Below are 17,782 nucleotides of genomic sequence, written 5' to 3'. Positions count from 1 at the left end.
GAACTTTTTTTCTATAAGTAAGGGGTTTTTTTCTACTTTAGGATTCTCTAAGTGTCTGTAATGAGCCATTTTTTCCTCCAAAACTTAGTGTACCCCTTTTTATAGATGATATTTTGGCAAACTGAGTTTTCATGCTTTTAAGAAAGATGTGCAGCCAATCTGTTTGCACTCTCAGTTGCCATTTGAACAGTGTGATTCAACTTCGGAAGTATATGTAGCTTAAGAGACCAAATACATTTGAAAATGGGGAATTCTTCCCTTTGGATAGAGTCCCATAAAAGCCAGGAAGGTACCAGTGCATTCAAGCAGAGGACTTTGGCTTGTGTCCATTGTGATTTGAGGCAGTAAGACTTTAAATGAGGAATTCAACCTCCTAACCACAGACACCCTTTTAGATTCCTTAGGGTGTCCCAAAGGTTCATGTAGGGCCAGCATGTGTAACCCCAATCTACAGCAGGTCCAAACCCACCTAAAGCAACAGGTGGGATATTCCAGTGTCCAAGAGCTCCACAGAGCCTAAAATGGCACCATGCAACTGAGTCCTGTCCTAAAAGTGCTTTTTGGCAGTTTTATCACTTCCGTATTTTTTTTAACTAACATTTTGATAACGCATATGTATCTTTTCCTTAACCTGTATTTGGAATTCTGTTTTAATTTCAAATCACAGATTAATTACCCAAGCTTTTAAAAAAATATAATTCTTCTCCTTCTCTCCCCACCAGACAAACACATCAGTAATTCTTTTAATGTGTGAGAAAGGGAGAAGGTTTTAAAAATATATGGCTTTTTCAGGATGTTAATTAACTGGTTCCTAAAACTGCAGAATGACAACAGTTCAGCTTTGCGGGAGTGGGGAGGTGGGGCTTCTTGAAAGTGTGTAGAACCTCAGAGCATATAAATTTCACTTATTTTGAGACAGATATTAGAACAAGTAGGGGATGGAAGATACTCTGGCTTGAGTCATCAATTCTCTTCCTGCCTTGTAAATACCTCTTGTGTGCTCTTCCTGATTTTCTTACTTATGATATGACAATCCCCTTTCTTTATTGCTCCATTATGACTGTGTGCTCAATATCTAGGAAGACATCATAAATACCTGTAAAACCATTAAAGGACCTGTAAGTAGCAACAACAGTTACAATAAGAGGTTTGCCTATGGATGCTGCACTGATTCTGCATTTTGGATAAAAATAGTTAGTTTTTTTAAAATACTTTTCATGAATGTAAAGTGCTGGGAGAGGATTATCTGTATATATAAAGGATTGCTTGTAATAATACTTGCTACTGAGACTCATTAATAGTTAAGAATAATGGCCATATATATATTTTTATGGCAGCTCATATTGATGGCATTAAGAGAGGCAGAGGATATCAAAGATATTTCAAGATTTAAGTTGCTTTCCTTTAACATTGAAAACAATTTCTTTTGCCGTACCTTTTATGATTTTATATAGCTAGGCACAAATAAAGAGAATTGACTCGTGTTTTTATTATTATCATTTTAGAGTGTTCTAGTAGCTTTCTGATTTTTTTTTTCTTTTGTCTGTGTGACAGAACAGTATGAAATTGGCTTCCTGGATTTCAAAGTACTTAATGCAGTCTTTAGCTACATTTTTGGTATTACATTCTCAAAGTGATGCTAAATGCTGACAGAAATTTACTTCACATTTGATTATGTGTAACAGAAATGCAAGATAATTTGTGGCATAGATTTCCAGAACATTGCTTAATGATTAATTCTGAGAGATTGAGCTTCTATTTGTCCTAAAATAAATAGATACCACTGTATTCCCCAGTTACTCCAGTGTGTTGTACCCATAATTATTGGCTGAATAGAAGTGGCAGAAGCTGGGCGGGGCAGAGGGAAGAACGAGCATGCCGAGAATGTGGCTATGTTGCTGTACACTTCAGCCCTGAGGTGTGCGGTTTCTAGGCGCAGGTTTCCTGCCGTGTTTTTACAGCCAAGGCAAGGCCGCTGGATGGTGCTGTGGAGACAATTTGCAGTCATCGCACAGACCTGCAAGGTGCACAGCCTTGCACGCATCTGCGTGAGGCATGAAAGAGGCTCACGCAAAGAATTAATTTTACCTTTCTCTTTCTTTTATTTCTTTTCTCGCATGCTTTATAGAATTTCATGCTAAATTCTAAGTCAAAGAATAAAAGTCAAGTTTAATTTTATTGAAAAATGTGCATCCTGTATTTGTATATGTGTGTGTGTGTGTGTGTGTACTTTTTACTGAAGGAAACTGGTCAAGATTTTATGTCCGTTCAGTATCTTTTTTTGCACTGTACTTACAAAAATATAGTACAGTTTTACACAGAGTTTTTTGTTTGATTTATTTGGTGAAAGTCTAGTACAGCATGTCATCTTTCTGGGCATTTTGTGCAGGTATGTCTTTGTGCAGAGAGCTTTAGCTGCTTATCACTGATTCCATGGGAATGAGGGGAAACAGCTTTGCTCTGTCTGTCCCCTGTCTCTGGTCACTGCTGCTCTTGCTGTGAGCAAGGCGATTGATTTACACAAGTTTCTTTTCTGTCAGTGCTGTGGTGGGACCACTTGGAGGGATCAAGAAAGCAGAGATCTGTCATAGTCAGATTGTCATCTCCTGGAAACCCTGAAGCCTCTGTATGTCAAGATAGTTCAGCCCTTAACGTAGTGCTCAGATCCTGCTTCCATGGGTTCTTAGTTTCTGTGCAGGTCCTAAGAACTCCAGTGAGATCGAGGTCACCATATGTTAAACAGCTATAGTCAAGTATCTGTATAAGATACTTTCTTACATATGAGCCAAACTGACCTTGATGTAGACAAAATGCTTAGGCAGAATGTTTTAATAGATGGGATGCATCTTGCCATAGGAATGCCATTTTCTCCTCAATCACTACAAAGAACAAAGAACCTGTCAGCACTTAGCCTTCATGTAAAAATCTGCAGTGAATCTCATCCTCACAGCCCACAGAAACACAACTGAGCATGGCCTTCTGGGAAAGGACACTATTGCAGCTTGGAAGGAGGAATTTACAAACATCATGTCCATAAGTGTATGAAGCAAACTCAGTTATATCCTCTCAGCTGCATCCTTTAAGTTAAGATGCGGTTTGCTTGATAAGCTGATTGCTTTCATTTTCTAAATGTCACAAGCACTATTAATGAGTTAATTAAACCAGTTAATTAAATCAGTTAATTAAACCAGAGGCAGAACTGAGGAAAATATTGAAATAGCTATTTCATCTCTTTGAAATTAATTATTTGTTCAAAATCAGTTCATTAATGTTTCCCTACAATAACTCCAGTTCATTCCAGATCAGTCTTGAGTATTTAGATTTTGAAAATACAATGAATGCAATAACTAGAATGATCATGCAGATAAGCCCGCAAGAGGAGAAGATGCAGTTAATGTAAATACATTTTTAATATCAGAATGAGAGATGATGAGGATGTGTTTCTAATAGTCATTTAACTTTACTCATGATGCTTCTCTAGGGGAGAGAATATTTGAAATAGCTGGTCAGATAATATGAAGTAGAGCTTAAAGACTATTTGCAATGCTACTGACGTTGTATATGTTGCTGTAAAAGAATGGTAATAAATAAGTGTATTTAGTGACATTGGGATATTGAGTGCAATAGAATAGCCTGTTTGTGTAAACTAGCACAACACTGATGATAATGACTTATAAAAGCTAATGCTGATTTTGTCCAGTAGGACTTAATTGAAAAGAACTTAGAAAAATGACAAAAAAGACTTGAATATGAAAATCCAAAAGCTTTATCAATAACTGCATTCTGGAGTTTGGTTGACAACATATTCATTGAAAAAATATAACCTGGTGCTAGCATTTTTACTGAAATTATACCACTTTTACCAAATTTTTACCACTGCTACCCAAAGACTTTACCTAAATACATAATGTAGTATTTAATGACTTGCTAGAAATCTTTTTTTTTCCCACTCTCTCAGATAGTTTTGTGGGTGGAAATACTTCTCTGTGTAATTGTATCATTTGTGCAAGTGACTGTCAAAATTTTCCAGAATTTTTAGGTTTATTGTGCATGTTAAAATTTATGAATAATTTCCCAAAACTAATGAGATTGCTTGGAAAAAAAATAATTTTCTAATCACTGAGATCCTGTGACTGTTAGATAATTTTTTCCTTGGAGTGACTTCTGTGGCAATTTTATGTCTCTAGAGACCTTTCCCTCTGCTAAAATATTTGTATTTGTCATAATTTAATTTTAATATTAAATCACTTCATAATTTAAGAATCATTTCATCTGTCATTTCTATGCTTTCATACTTCACACATGAATAAAGAACATTTCTCATGCTTTGTCTCCTAAACAATGGTTGTCAAAACAGTCAATATCAACAATCTAAAATGTTAAATGTGAAAGTGATTTTAAAAAAAAATAATTATAATGACACTTTCATGTCTTGTTTCTATCTGGGAAAACTGCCGAGGTCTGATGGCTCATGAAATTAATTTATTTAATTTAGAGGCAATAAATCTTTTAAAAGTAACCTTCTGCATGATTAGTCTTAATAAATTACTGTTAGTGAAAACAAGTAACCTACATAGAGTAAAAAGGAAGACATAACACCATTATCTTTCAGTACAGGCTTTGTGAGGAATGTAGAATGTATGGTTACATTATTCTTGGCTTTTGGAGAAAGCTAAGAAGGGGAACGGGGTAGAAATCCCTTTAATAGAGCACAGCCTTATGTTTCCCAGTTCTTTGTTGTTCCACTGTCTCTGCCCCATGAAAAGAGAGCACTGGTACCAGGTAGTATTGGTTTTGATCTTTGGTATTAGACAAGAAACAAGACCACAATGATGATGAAAAAGCATCCTTAATTATTTTCCTGATGTGGGAGACATCACTTGCTTCATCACTGTTTTTCAGCGACGAGCAAGGGCTGCTGGAGCCAGGAGGTGTACAATACCCCCAGGAGGCACAGCAATGCTAGAAAAGGTGAGAGATGCACTCAGACTTGTTTTCAACTTCATCAGGCAGGGTCTTAGGAAGAAAAACAAAGCTACTCGACAATTATACTAGTAGGAAAAGACTGTAAAAATGGCAGGATGGACTCTGCTTTAGGACCTCTGAAAGTCCTGAAGTACATATCAGTGTTGGTGACTGCAATGCTTCACTGGAGAGGAGATTTCAGGACCTGATAGAAGTGCTGTGTTGGGGAACCTAATGCATCCTAAAGCAGAACTGGTTACCACTGAACTATGTCTGACAGATGCTCATGCAGCTCTACACTATTTTTAAGTTGGAAATGCCATAGTCATGCCACTTAACCGGTTTAGTGCTCAGTTCCCAGTGTTGGTAGAAAGCTTCTCCTCAAGTCTAGGCTAATTCATCCTCTTGTAATTGCACAAACTATTGTATAAACTTAATTGGCCTGTTAGTGAACTGATTTTTGTGGGATTCATGAGCCTAAGGAGAAAGAAAGGAAGAAGAGCTCATGTAGGTGACAAAAGCCTGAGGAGAGATTAGAAGTGATAGTAGGTAAGGGCTAAAAGGGACTCAGTATGATGTGTCATCTTACCTGAAAACTACAATTTACTGGCCTTACTTAGGTGGATAGCCTTACTTAACCTTGAAAGGAACATATATATGTGTTCGAAAAATAAACCACTTCATCCAGGTTCTGTGGAAAGAGCTTATTCAATTCATTTTTGCAGCCCATAGGTACATACTTAAAGAATGCTTTCATATTTCTTCTCACTTTCATTCTCTTTAAAATGCCCAGGACAAATACTTTGAGTCATCTATCTATACTGCTGACCACTTCTATCCAAGTAAATATGCTTCCTTGCTATCTGACCAAGTTGTACACTTCTATTAATATAAACCAGTTAAAGTATTGACTTGTATTTCTTGAGGGTTTTTTGGGTTTAACCTGTATTTCTTGCATTGATATGCAGGGAACCTGAGATAGTCAAGACACTTTACCTTTGTCTCTTTATCTTATGTTCAGACTGACTCTGCATCAGCTTAGTGACACAGATAGTAGTAAGTCTGCTGCCTTGAACCTTGCTAGAACATTGCCGGTCATAATCCAAGCACCAGGAAGTAACAGTCAAACAGCTGGATGTGTCTGAAACATTTTCCAACCCCCTTTCTAAACCCCTCTGGATTCCCATAAGGCAGAACATACCCACAGATGTGTGGAGAGAGCAGGATTGTGTGAGCAACTTATCCTGCATTTCTGTAGGCCTTGCTTTGACATGGCCGGGCACAGACAGTGTGAAAGTGCACAGTCATCATGGCTTCAGGTTCTGAGGCTGAAACAAAGAGAAATCTGTGCCAAAATTAAGGAGGAGTCCTAAGAGGTAAACAGTGTCTTCATATCACGTGGACACCTGCAATAATCCAATTAGAAGTGTGTCAGTAGGGCATGTTTAGATCGTGGACACTATCATGTAACCAATAATGTAAAGTGATCATGCGCCGGGGTGTAGAAAAAGTATAAAAAGGGCAACTTATGCAAATAAAGTGGACATTTTGTGGATCATATTGGTCATATGCAATCTGTTTCAGAACCCCTCCATCAACACAGATGCCATGCCAGCTCAGCAGAGTAGGCATCTCCATCCACAGCCACCAGCCTAGCAGGCAGCAGGCATCTGTCTCTTTGGGATCCCTGAGGGCAGTCATGGGCACAGGGACTTACTTGCGAGTTGGGTTGCTCCCTCTCTCACTCTCTGCCCCACATCCGGAGCCAGTTCTCATCTGCCTGCTCAGCATGGGGCTCCCACACAGACCACCACCCAAGCTATACCCTCCTACCAGCTATAACAGAGAAAGTATCTTCTATGTATACAATTCATCAAAATTTCCTTATTTTTCTCTCTTCTAATTGTAAAAAAAAAAACCCTAATACACTGTGGACAGTGCATGCTGTACTGTAGTTGCTTCCCTATCAAAAAAAGGTTAGAAAAAAACTATTTTAGAAGACCAAAATGTTTCATTAATAACTCTGTTAGGAGCACTAATTCATATGCACATGACTGAAATTCTCTGGCTTTTAAATTCTGGATTCAAACATTATATGAAGAACTATTTTCTTTTGAGGAACTAGATACTTTTTCTTTGCAGTCATATCCACTCTCACCATTTATATGACTTGTACTAAAAGATTAAAAGCTGTTTTAGATGAGAAAATTTTTCACTAGGAGCATAACCAGTAGTTCTGAAAGTCAAAGTCTGCAGACTTTCCTAGGTATGCTCCAAAAATACTGTTTAGTTTTACTCCTTTGTTTGACATGTTGTTCTAAAGTATTTTTTTCAAATGTATTTTCAGAAATGTTTTTAAAGCTACTGAAGCTCATGTGAAGGTTTGGAGGAAGTCAGCTTAATCCAGAATTTCCTTGCATGGAAAGTTAACCCTATATTGTAGATGGATTTTTAGAGGTATTTTTATTTCTTGGCAAAAAATGGTCTAAGCCACCATCTGCTGCACCTTACCAGTTGCATGTGAGAAGTAAATCTTCTGTGATAGCAGGATATGACTGGCAATTTTCTGTCTATTGCCTGTAAAATCATGTGTCTAATAAAATATAAATCCATCATAGAAAATGACAGAAGCTGAAGAAAAAAATATGTAGTCTTTCTTCCTGTGATTAACGACTCTTTACATAATAAAGAGACAGTATTTCAGTTACAGCATTTTCTCCAATGTCTTGATGTCTCACATGGAATACTCTAGTTAAAGCTATAAATGGATATGCTTGTTTTTCTACTTTCTTTCTTTTTGTCATTAATCTTCATTAGGGAAGCCCCAAAACATGATTTAGAAAGACCCAGACACTAACAAATTTGTTTCCCAGGCTGGTACAAAATCTGCTTGAAGACATGAGTGACATTAAACTATTTATAACTGTCTTGTTCACAAATAGTTTTATTTTTACAATAGAGTTTATTAAGATTTCACCTTATGTCATTAATGATATACAGAGTGCATCTGTATTTTTAAATAGAGGACGCAATCACAGATTTGTGCATATGCTGGCAAACCTGTGGTGACTGGATTTTCCTTGTTTGGGGTTTAATTTAGTTCTGAGGTTTTGGAGAATTTTTTCTATTTTTTTTCCCTTATTTTTTCCCCCTCTCTCCATCTCCTATGCAAAGCATGCAAAATATTCTGAGGGCTGTGCCACAGCACTACTCTTTATGACAAGAAACAGAGGTGTAAAATGAATGCCAAGGGGTGTGACAGGAAGTCATGGGTGGATGCTTGGAGACCCGTCTCCCAGATCTTGCTGGGATGGTGTTGGCAAGGAGGTGAGGGAGCCAGGGCAGATGCTGTCGCTCTTTCTCTGTCATGCTGTGTTTTGTTGTGAAAGGAACATACAGAAAAGAAACTCAAACATAAAATAACTTTAATGCTATATGTAAAATATGTGGACAGAGGCCAAGAAGCGAAATGAAGAGCTAAGTTTTTTGGCACTGCTAAAATAGCCAGAGCTTCACAGGTAAAAAGCTACTATGTCTTTTTCTTCTACTGTTTTTAAAACCATATAAACATGGAGCAAAATATACTAAATAAAGAAAGTCAGGGAATGAGCTTGAACACTGGACTTTAACTACCCCCACAGTTTAGGGTTTTCTTTCCACACCCTCCAATTATCTGTAAAACAAACTACACCAACCAACCAACCAACCCTCCCCCCAAAAAAACCCACAAAAAACCCCAACCGAAAAAAACCCACCAAAAAAAACCCAATCGAAAAAAAACCCACCAAAAAACCCCCACCAATGAGTGCTCTACCCATCCTCCTCTCACTTACACATTTAATTTTGTATTCTTCACAGGAAAGTGCCTATTGTAAGGAGACTGTATATATGTTGATCTATTACATCAATATGAGATGAACAAATGAATTTACTGGGCATGAATGAGCATAGTTTGGCTATAATAGCAGTGTTTATGTGCTCTACAGTCTATATTTACTGATACTCATTTTCTCTGTTCTTTTTTGGACTTGATTATTGCTGAAATTCCTTGAAGCAGAGTATACAAGAGCAACTATATTAGTTGTTTTTTTCCTAATAATTTTTTTTTATTTCCATGGAGATAATTCTACTATTCACTTGGCAAATATGCTCAAAAATAAAGTCATGGAAATGCCTCACTTTCTTGAAAATAAATGTTATCGTACTTTAGAGACCCAACAATAAACTTTATTTATTTCATATTGGAGTCACTAATATCCACTGTGAGATATTTGTATGGATCTGTTTCTGCATAAGTAATCTTTATCCACATGAAAGTAATTACAAAAATTTTAAAGCACAATTTTATCTGTAATTAACTGTGCTTTTGTGTACTACTTTGTGTAGCCTAATGTTCAAATTTTATACATTTAAAATCTTTGCTTTATTTTTTAATTATTTCAACATTAAAGTAATTCAGATCGGACTTTTTGTGTCATGTTCATACATTATTTAGTGGGTGATTGTATGTATTTACACAGAATTGTATTAAATTATTAATTCTTTATAAAGCTATCAAATTCATTTCAGTGTTGTAAGAGAAGAAACTATTTATTTTTCTAATTATTTTCCATTGTTACATACATTCTTTTCACTCTTTCCTTATTATTGCTGTCTCCCTTAGATACTTGGTTTGAGAAAAAGTAAGAACACAGAAACAAACAAACAAATACCAATTGCCAACCTTCATGTTCCTGTACTTAAATAAACAATAAGTCAATATCTCCACTTAAAATAAGAGTTTAGTTCTTTCCCTCGGTGAAAAACTAACCCCCTTTTTTTTTTCTAAATTCGAGAGTGACAATGTTGGCTGTATAAGCGTATGGGTAGGAGAGTCGTGCACATTTGTGAAGGCAGGCAAGTGTCAGAGTGAACTGAGACTTATCGGTGTGCTGTGCCGGTGCTGCCTAGAGCTACAGAGCTGTGATGCATGTGCTTTGTGTTAAAAAATTCTATCACAATACAGCTGGCGTCAAGGAGTGATGGAGAGCAGTTTGTTCAAAATACCAATACCAGTCATCACATCTGTCTTTCATGAAGAGGTATAACTATTTGTCAGAGAATAATTAAACCTCTAAACGTGAAAACTAAGGGCTTCTTACATTTCTGGCAATCGCTGTCTAGCTGTCAGAGCTAGGGTGCAGAGCTCTCTTGGGCGGCCGCATGGAGCTCACAGCATGGGAAAGCAGAGTGGCCAGGAAGCAGGGATCAGTCTGATTCTCCTGCTACAAGCATGCAGCCTCCCCAGGGCCTCCACAGAAGCCCTGTGCTCCCCCGCAGACCCTCTGGTTTCATCATCTGTGAATTTAGAGAGTAATGCCAGTTTAAAATAGTAGTGAAAGACAAGAGGATAAAATAAACTAAGAAGACTGTGAAGTCAGCCTGTCAGCAGCTGGATGAAATAATGGCCTTAGCGAGGACAGTGAGAAAGTTGATGCAAGATCTCTTAACTACAAATGTATACTGTTATTTGCTCTACATAGAGGTAAGCTCAAATGTTGTAGAGAACATAATACAGTAGCTCTTAATAATTTATTTAGTTCAGCACAATCAGAGAACAAACATTATGACAGAAACTTGGAAAGAATCAGTGATCATCGTCTAGCCCCAAGCAAATTGCATGGAACAAAACAGGGCTGTCTGGCAGACAGTATCAGTCCCGAGGCTGTTTCAGGGAAACAGTATAAAATACAGCAAATAACATATTGAGAAAAAGAAAAAAAAATATCCCGTGACAGCATATAAAAAACAGAATGGATAAAAACTTTATGGTTCCTGGTCAGTGTTTGGTTAAATTTTCGTTTAACAAAACAATGAAACTTTTTAAAATTATTTTTAAAAGGTTGTGGTTTTTAATGAAATGAAAATAAGTTCTCTGGGACAGAGAGGCAGCTTGCTCTAGGATGAAGCAGCTATCAGTACTGTGAAAAGATCTGAAATATTATAGCTGGGATGCTATCAGGAATGAAATTTATTTTGTTTTCTGGTCAATTTTTTGAAGTGAAATAGTTTGTAGTTTTGTAGAATTGCAAAAGTGAGTTGTATTTCCTTCTAACAGTCAGCTTTTCAAAACTTTCTAGAGGTGAAACTTTGGAGCACTGGTAGGAAAGAGAGGAGTCTCCAGGTGTGAAAGGCTGTTAACTACAGGAGCTGAGATAAGATCCAGGTGCTGTTTCTTAAGAAACACATAGGAAGATAGAAATCCTCTTGTTCAAAGATTTTTACATCCAAATGGTTGTCCATAAGCCCTTGTGCAGTTGTAAGACAGTATCATGATTTAACAAACCACAGCTGCATCCAAAGTATTAAGACTGAACACTAAACAAATTTCTGTAACTCTCTATATATTTAGAATGAAACTTTTTAAGACCATGAACCAAACCTGAAGGGAACATCTGAGTGAATGTGACTTCTCTCTAGGTGACTTATTCCCCGAGTTTTAGTGTTCTTCCACAGTACCTTGTGCAATACTGGATGCATGTGACTGGCCTGCCTGTTGTGGATCAGTTTGTTTTCTAATGAGTGTATTTTTGCAATCAATCCAGCATGAGTTACACCGGTATGTTGACTGTTTCTAAGCTGTTGCAAAACACAGTGCTTTTCATTCTGGTACAGGTAGAATGATACAGTGAAGTATAGCTCAGAATACTGCTGGTGAAGATCATATTTAAATAGCCTCCATAGCCCTTTTACTGAAGAATTCTGGAAATGCATCATATCTTGCAGAATATTGGGACTACACGTTTTGCTATTGCCAGGGGCAAGGATCTCTACAGAGACTGATTTCTGGTTCAGTACCTCACTGAAGGGAGAAAAGTAAAAGATCTTACCACATCTATGACTGTAGCTGGTTTTTTTTGCCTTCTGGCCCTTTATGCCTAAAAGCAATATGGAAATAATGAATGAAGGAAAACACATTCATTTCTTAAATATGATTTGCATCTTTCCTTTTGAAAGCAGTTGCTTATCACCTTTCTTTCTAATGATTTAAATCATAAACATTACTTAACTTCCTTTTTGTTTTATATTTGGTTGAACATTCCAGAGTAAAACATAGCAATTTTAGTTGATGAATAAGAAATCCTTCATTTACAACAGGAAAACCAACCCAAACCAAACCAATACAATACTCTATTTCATCTTTCATAAAAAATTTAATGCTTTCACATGTTAATAGAATTCATGCTTCTGAACAAGAATTCACTGAGAAAAAACATTTCTTGCCAACAAAATACAGATGTCTGTATTAAAAATAGGAGAGAGAAGTAGTCATTAAACAGAACATAACAGTTATATGCAACTGAGTAAGGCAAGAAGAATCTCACATTCAACAGAATCTCAGAGATATTTGTGACATGCAAAATGAAATTATCCAACACTATTCCCCACCAAGAACTAGATGTATCATCCCATTGGTATGAACAATTCCACTGATGGGATTTTTTATAACAGTATGTCCTGCATCTGTGTTTTTTTCAAACAACGGTGCTTTCTTTCCATGAAACAGCAGGAATTGATCTTCACATTAGTGTGTGATTGGTTACAGATGTGAGGGTCCTTTCCCTATCTCTGATACTCCAAAGCAGTCGGTGAGTGGAGGGGCCTATTGCAAGATGAAATAAATTGCATGGCCGTATTAGAAAAACTTAAATGTGTACTTGTGAAGGTAATTATGAATCATCCAGCAAAAAATTGTAATGAACCACTGATGGTGCTCTGCAACCAAGATAATGGTGAAGGCAAAGGCGCTTTTTTTACCCAACTGCAAAGTTTTCCTGAGTTGCAGTATAGTCGCACAGTTCCAAAGATAGAGAATACATATGATGGTCAAAGGTTAGGGTATTAATATTTTCAAAATATAGGTTTTTGCTAGTAAGGGAAAACACAGAAGCCAGTGATCAAGATTCCCTGGAAATAAAATTCATCTCCAAATTTTCTCATCTGCATTTCTGAAGAAGTAGGACCATGTCCAGAGGAAAAAAGGCAGATCACATGTGCAGCCCCAAATATGATAACTGCAATTCCACCCTCCTCTTTTCAACGCTGATGAAGCAAAAGGAAAGTACATGTGAACTGGCAAAAATTGGTTCCAACATAAAATTTTGAAAACTTCGTTAGTCATTACCAGAGTTCTGTGACAATCATCAAGTGCCTTGCTAAATTCATGTAAGATTTTTCTTTTGTTTCTCGGGCTTACTGGGAGTTCTGGCTTCATAAAACTCTTAATGGTCAAAGAAAAATATAGGGTAATGTGTTATGTTCCCATGTAAAACTACAGAGCTTTGTAAGGTTTCCAATGGAAACCACAATGCCTCCCCGGCATATCCTCCCCTGGCATCAGCAGGTGTCATGTTTTGTGAATTATTTAAATCACATTGGAAGGTTATAGTTAGGAGCCAGCATGAGTACAGAGAAAAGGAACAAAAGAATTTCAATAACTTATACACAGAAAAGAAAAAAAAACACCAGAATTCTTTCAGTAACTGTGGGCAAGTCAATGAACTTAATACAGATCAACAAAGCACACCTTGTTATATCCTGTCACTTACTAACAGAAAAGTTCTTAGTGTGCTGGTAGTAATTATTATGACTTCATCTTACTGACTGTAGTGGATAAAGTTAAATATTCTATTCCTAGTTTTACAGCCAAATGATAGAAATATATATTTGAATTGATAATAAAACTATATCACAGATAATGACTTAGAAATCTAATGCTTTACTGAGTGCCATTATTTAAAAAAATATTTGATTCAGGAATTTTCTATTGAGAAGTCTGCAGTGCTGAAGGAATTGTCAATTAGAAATATAGACTGCAAAGCAGAGCTCTCTAAGAGTGAGAAAATAATTGATAAAGACTATAGAAAAGACAGGGTGACACTACTCCATTCATAGAAACCTTGTGCCATATGAAAATAACCTGCTAGCCCACAAAAATGGCATCTGCAGGTTCCAGAAACCACTAGAAAAGAGGAGGCAGTTGCCTATTTAGGAAATAATATTTAAGAAACAATTTGTCAGAACTCAAGAAGTCTACCACCCAGCTGGCACATCATTTCTAAGTATTAGGTAAGACACTCCTGAAGCTGAGGATGGACATGATAATGGTGGTAGCCATGAGACACCCTAAAAGAGATTAAGGAAAAGGAGAGTGATTATAAGAATTGTAATACTTTAATGTGTTTGCTGTCTCTAGCAGAGCACTTCAAGAGTTACTGTTTCTCAAGGGTGCCTGAACTTGTATGTGATTATGTGATTATGACAGATACTATTTAGAGCCTGGGCTGGCTCAGAATGCAAAAAGACACATTAAAAAAAAAAACAACCAAAACACCCAAACCAAACCAGACCAAAAAACCCACACACAAAAAAAAACAAACGCAAACCTAAACCACAACAAAAAAACCCACAAAACCCAACCTAGAAACAAAACCAGAAGCAAGTTATGTCACATATCAACAAAGGACTGTCATTCAGTATTGATTTTGTTTGGTCTGTGAAAGGGTTGAAGGTGGAAGAAAGGTGAACGTTAAATTCTTCACTGCTCCTGTGTTCCCCTCTGCTGTTCACAAAACAGCTGGGGAGGAAAAGGCAAACAGAAGAAGAAATCCTAAATCACTGCAACGGTTATTTTATTTTTTATTATGAAATTAGGTGTGATCCTCTTTTCATTGAGTACTATGAATAAGGAATACAAATATTCCTCAGATCTCCAAGAAGATGAATGTTTACCTACTAAGAGAGACCAGAATAAATAATCGTAATACTGAGAAGAGTATATCTTTTGCATTTAAATTAGTGTCAAACCCAAGTCAAAATTATGCTCTTTTTCCTCCCCATGTTATGTCTTATCAGGAGCAACACCAGTTACCTAGCTGATTACATTAGCATGAATCAATGTAAGTAATTTGACATTCAGGTCATTATTTTGTAGCTTGTGAAAACAGTTTGATGTTGAAGCTCTCTCTCTCTCTCTCTAGTAATAAAAATGTAGGACTAGGGAGAGCTGCAAGAGGCACTGCAATTCATCCTATATTGTAAGGCAGAATTAAATGTATACTACACATGATGCCCTTCAAAATATTTGCCTAATTAGTTCTTGAAAATCATGTTTTATTGGAATTTGCTGACCTTCTGATGCAGTTTGCTTAAGTACTTTAACTAGCCTCAAGTTAGAAAGATTTTTTACTAATTTTATTAATATTTCTTCTAAATAATATTTGCTGCAAAATAAGTTGGTACAGCTCATCCTGACCATAAGGAACACACAGATGGAATAATCCACGAGCATTTTCTTTTCAGAGACATACATGTTCCTGTCTTCTGGTTGTTTTTCCAAGTCACACAACATTACAACCCATCCATGCTTTGTTTTATCTATTATACTTTTTCTGACTCCTATTTTTCCTGCAGTTTTTAAGGTGTGGATTCCACTGCCAGACGTATGTACTTCCATAAAAGCATAACTAGTTCTGAGGACTTGTCATGTCTTACATGTAACATCCTTGCTAGTTTGGAATAACTACATTACACCAGTGACATATTCCATCTGTGATCCAGTCCAAGCTGAGGTGCATTCTGTGGGAGTTATATCTACACAATTTCCCCCCTTTTGTATTCTTGGCTTTCAATTTTCTTGCTCCTTCATTTCTGTGAAAGCAATATCAGGCAATATCTGAGGGAAGAGGTGGCCCACAGTGTGCTCAAGCCAACTCTTGTTATGGCAACTTGGGGGACCCAAATCCTGGACTTCAAGACCGAATTTCCCCAGTGCGCTCTCCAGATGCAGGCTATGGGATGCCCATGACAAGAGTCCTGCAGTTCAGCTGAAGTCTTTGGCTGGTCTTTGAATATTATATTTTTGCTAGTATCTACCTCACAAAATCACTCCATCCAGATCACAGTTCTCTATTTTGCTTACAATTTGGGACACAATAAAACCCTACTCAAAGCAACATCTATGGTGTAATCTACTTGTCTCCTATTCAGTGGTCTAAAAATCAGGCTAAAGAAGAAAACTACATGTAATTGGCATAATAATTTGTCATCATTCTCCCTTTATCAACAAGAATATTTCAATAGTTACAAATTTAATATTGCATGATTTTTTGCAAGATCCCTTTTGATACTGAAGCTAGTCTGCCTGACCTATAAATACCTAGATCACTCATTTTATACTCTTTAAAAGATAGCTATTATGTTTGCCCATTGAGGATCTTTGAGGTTTTGTGTTTCCTCCAGGGATTCCTGAAGATATCTGCTAAAGAGTCAGAGTGCTCTGCCAAGGACTGTTGGAATCCTGCGGTATACTTCTTGTCTTTCTGACAACTCTAAACATTAAGTAACATTTTTTCTGATTTGACCTATTTCTGTTGTCCATTTTAACTATGCTGTGTATAGCTAATATTAAACTGTTACAGAATCTCAAAATAAGCTAGATAATCTAAAAAAGAAAAAAAGCAAATTCATTCTTTTCCATGTCAACAATTATTGTTTGTCTTCCTTACAAAGGTACCTATACTGCTCAGCCTTTTCTAATATATTTTTGTGAGCTTTTTAATTGTGTATGATTCTTTGTATATTTCATTATATGCTTTATTTTTCCTTGATTTTCTCACAACAAGCTTTTCTATGCAACCTTAGCACTGTCAACAAACTGACGACATACTTGACAAAACTGGAAGGATTAAAAAAGGCAGTTGAAAACGTATGTTTACAAAGCTGTTTTAAGGCATGATTAAAATATGATAGAGATGTCCAGCAATGAGTGGGAAGGAAGATGTGATGGTTGTCCAAGACTAGAAAGTTCATGCTTTCATGAAAAGTTTCAATTAAAAAATTGGAGAACTACACGTAGGAATCTCATGTAAACTCACTGAAAATAGATAATTCCATTTAGAAATGCTTCTGTCATAGAAGTTATAGTGTAATTTCCTGCTATCACTACTTTCTCCTTCTGGTCGCATTCCCCAGTCAGACTCAGCCTTGAATGATTCACTAAAGATAGAAGTCCCAGGAGCAGGAGGCAAGAGTGTGTTACAGGAAAATGTTCCTATTCTAGCCAGGGAATCTGTCATATGGAGGATGGCAATAACAGAAAGCATGTGAACCATTTTTGCTATCAGTCTGGGGTAAAAACTGTCACAGTCTTTCTGTATAAAAATGTCTGTTTTCAAATTTTTAAGTATTTTCATCACTTGATTTTCCAATGAAATATAAACAGTTTTTATGAGGGGGAACAAAAGCTGTCACGATATATACTTAAGCGAAATATTTACATTTGAATGTTTCATCCATACAGGAATGAATGAAGCCCAAATATATAGCAGCTATTCTAAGCCAGGTCTAATGATACTTTTTAGAAAGCATGAGAAAGATTTTTAGATAGCATGTCATTGTCATTCAAGTTGAAATCTAGGCATTACAAAGAATGTGGAAGTAGACATTTCTGTAGGTAGCTGAGAGATGATTTTTCTATTTTAATCGGTTCTTCATATTGAGAGCCATGAGATTTGGAAGTCAGAATCAGAAGTGTAATGTTTAACTTGCCAAACTGCAAGCTCTTATAAACCAAAATTACAGCCAAAGACCCCATGCAAAGAGCTTCTGAGTGACTCTATGAAGCCAGTATATTTACCTATTTATCAAGCCACTGTGAATGAAATATATGCCTAATTTTGTGTCTGATTAAATTGAGTTGAAAATATGGTAAAACTCCATTACAGTTAGAGGGGGTATGTGAATATACTCTAACTGAGGAGCTGCCTCAAAGCCTGAT

This window comes from Lepidothrix coronata, unplaced genomic scaffold (assembly GCF_001604755.1).
Source record: "Lepidothrix coronata isolate B3197 unplaced genomic scaffold, Lepidothrix_coronata-1.0 Scaffold48, whole genome shotgun sequence".
Taxonomy (NCBI): domain Eukaryota; kingdom Metazoa; phylum Chordata; class Aves; order Passeriformes; family Pipridae; genus Lepidothrix; species Lepidothrix coronata.
Note: the sequence above shows the minus strand (reverse complement) of the source record.